Genomic DNA, 3454 nt, shown 5'->3' on the forward strand with positions numbered 1-3454 from the left:
GAAATAATTCAGTCTACAACTACCTCAAACCAGCCCATTTTCAGGGTAGACCTCTCTGACATGGAGTTTAGGAAGCAGGGAATCCCAGGACCACCCCTGTGAGGGAAGAGGAAGCTAAAGGACTATGGAATGGACAATTCATGTGGGAGCCTCTCGGGAGGAGAGAGGCCTGTGAAAAGTGCAGCTGTATGCTTGTAGGGCAGGGAAGGACCCCCAAGTGCGAGGTAAAAGGCTATTTTCATACCAGTATTGGGGCTGGAAATCTAAAGCCTATTGGACTCACACTGACCCCTGGGTCTCCATTTATAAAACCACCAACAAGACCTGCTCTCAACTAAGCATATGTAATCCATTGACCATCACCCCAATACAATGGTCCCTAAATTTTTACACTATATTTGGGCCCAAATGGTCCATGAACATCACTTGGGGTATCAGCTGTAGTAAGGCCAGACGCCAGGCAGGATATTGTCATTCAGAGGAGAAAGCCAGACCCTGCTCCTGTGCCCCTAGAACCCAACTTCAACTTTTTACAGATAAAACCATGATCCCTACCAGCTGCTAAGTCTCCCATCCTGCCACATCAAACTCCCAAACTGTACTATACCCTAAGAACAATTTCCCCTTAACTGATTCCAGATTTAGCTTCCCAACCCCCGCCACACTTAAGAACACCTACCTATGCCTGCTATAGGCTATGTATGCCTTTTTAAGTTCTTCCAACCCAGACCTCACCACTGATTGCTGGCTGTGTCTACACCCAGAAACCCCATTTAATATAAGCATTGGGCATAGTGTCCCCATCAAAGCCCTGAATATTGGCACATCCGAAACATGTAACTGGACTCATCCCTGACTCACATTAAAAAATGTTCAAGAACAGGGACTTTATCTTATGAGCCACAATTACCCCTTAAATGCCTCCCCCCTACGTCCAGCTCTGCTCTGTAACCCAAAGAGTAAATTACACAGAGGGAGCCCAACTAACTTTCTACCCAGCCCCTGAAAGCACTTAGTTCGCCTGTGCCATGGTAATCACCCTATGTGCATTAACCAGCCTATTCCAGGAACACCCCATTTTTTATGGACTAGTTCACATTATTCCACAAGTATACAAATATGAAAGAGAAGGGGGAAGACAACACATTTATTCTTATATGCGATTGTCTATCCTCAAGTTAAAACAGTCCCAGTACTCAACCCTTTACTAGTGGGCAGCAGGAATAGTGGGCACTACAGCCTTAGGGGCCAGTGCTCTAGCCCTCCAGGATGCCGATTTTAAAACCTTAAGCCAGCAAGTAGCTGAAGACCTAGGACATCTAAAACAGTCTACTTCCTGACTTGAGGTCCCAGATGGACTCCCTGGCAGAAGTAGCGCTACAAAACTGCCTGGGATTAGACCTCTGATTTATGAAGGAAGGGGGGCCTGTGTGTAGCTTTGGGGGAAGATTGCTGCTACTGTGCCAACCAATCAGGAGTAATAAGAGAAACCCTAGCTATGGTAAGGAAAAACTTAAAAACAAAGTATGCTCAACAGAAAGAGCAAGATAACTAGTTCCAGTCCCTATTCAACTGGCCCCCATGACTCACCACCCTCCTGACTGCCCTAGCTGGACCCCTCCTCATAATACTACTCCTCCTCACCTTGGGCCCGTATGTAATAAATCGAATAGTAGAATATGTTAAAGCAAGAATAAAATCAATTAAATTACTCATTTTAAACTAAGCTCATAAATATACACCCCCTCAACCAGGATGAATCAAGGATTTGATTTAGGAACACAAAACCAGTGGGGAATGTTAGGCCAAAAGTTGCTGAAAATCAAGACCACAGTGACTCCATCTTATGGTGCTCCTCCCCCCCTTGCCCACCACTGGGTTAGACACTCAGTAGAAATTTCCACTGAGTACCTGAAGCTGCTTGAGCTGTTTGAGCGTGTTCCACTTCTGTAAGTTAGCTTGCTCTCAGAAACCGCAGCATTCTGCTTCTGTAAACAAGCTTGCCCAGCTTGTTTGACACCTGGAAAGTCCTGACGCCCTGGGCTCAAAGCCCCCCTTGCACCTCAGTCCCCTTAAAACCCCCAACCACTGAAGCCTCGGGGCAGCCGGTCGATCAATCTAAATAAAGGACTATATCATCTTTTAAATTTATCTGAAGTGCTTTTCTTCTGTGGCTCAAATTTTATGCACGACAATACTTTTAAACTGTGATCTAATGAAAAAGAAGTGGAATAAAATAAATTCTTGAGGTATTAATCATGTTTTCCATTCCACTCTCCAAAGAACCATAACTCACTAAGGAGGAAATAATTTCAGACTCTGCGCAACAGAAAAGACATTAAGAAACATCTTCCTCTCCTCCAAATTAGGCGAAATACATGCAATAATCCGATAAGGTAAACACTTGAGGAACTAAATTCACATAGCAATTTAGAAGCTCATATTTAATATGATTACACATACAAAATTAAAGGATAACATTCATTATTAAATAATTTGACTAAGTATTACTGAAAGGCTCAAGGTAGGCAAAACAGACGCATGAAAATGCGAAAGTATTTGTTTTTTTTTTTTTTTTTTTTTGGCCGGGGCTGGGTTTGAACCCGCCACCTCCAGCATATGGGACCGGCACCCTACTCCTTGAGCCACAGGTGCCGCCCAATGCGAAAATATTTGTAAATGGGGGCAGTTCTTTCCTCTGAGAGCTAGAAGATGCTCAAGGTTTGGTACCCAGCGCAGCCACAATGCCTTGGCCAAGTTGTGTACAAACAGTCCCCGAGTTACAAACATCCAATTTGCGTACAGATCTCACGAAGGAAGCTATTCCAAGTAATGGGATACTTGTTCCAACTCACATGGTAATTCAACTTAAGAGCAAACCTACAGAACCTATCTCGTTCGTAACCCGGGGGATGCCTGTATCCTTTTGCCTCAATTTCTTCATTTCTATACAATATTTTCAAGAACGCCTGGTTCTTTTGGTTCTAGTAAGCCTGCTTGGTTGGTTTGTTTTTAATACCAGAGAACTCTTTCAGGACAACACTTTTATTATCAGCATGAGGAGCCGCCGCTTTCACATTCAGTGATCTCAGTACAATACAAGGAGCTATTCTGAATGCTAATTCCCAGGCTTTGTGTAGACAATAGAGTGTGGACCCTGAGGCAAACAGAGAACCTCCTGGTGCTCAGGGGCAAAGATTACCCCGCTTGGAGAAGTAGGAAGTAAGAGCTGAAAAAACCAGAGAGGGGCCTAGGGCATAGTTCGCTGCGCCAACACGGAGGTCGAGGTAAAATGCACGCGGTTCTGTTAGTTTGCATGTGGAATACCATGAGAGTTACGGAAATTTGTGACTTGAGAAAAGTATCAAGGACCGCTGTGAGCAGGATTTGAACCTGCGCGGGAAGACCCCATTGGATTTCGAGTCCAACGCCTTAACCACTCGGCCATCACAGC

The 3454-nt window shown here is 44.5% G+C and overlaps 1 non-coding gene across 1 annotated transcript; it reads right to left on the reverse strand.

Annotated features, from left to right (window-relative positions):
- Positions 1-3372: 3372 nt before the first annotated feature.
- Positions 3373-3454, reverse strand: TRNAS-CGA (transfer RNA serine (anticodon CGA)). Its single transcript has one exon. It is a non-coding gene; the product is annotated as a tRNA-Ser (tRNA).

Source organism: Nycticebus coucang, chromosome 9, assembly GCF_027406575.1.
Source record: "Nycticebus coucang isolate mNycCou1 chromosome 9, mNycCou1.pri, whole genome shotgun sequence".
In the NCBI taxonomy this organism is placed as follows: Eukaryota; Metazoa; Chordata; class Mammalia; order Primates; family Lorisidae; genus Nycticebus; species Nycticebus coucang.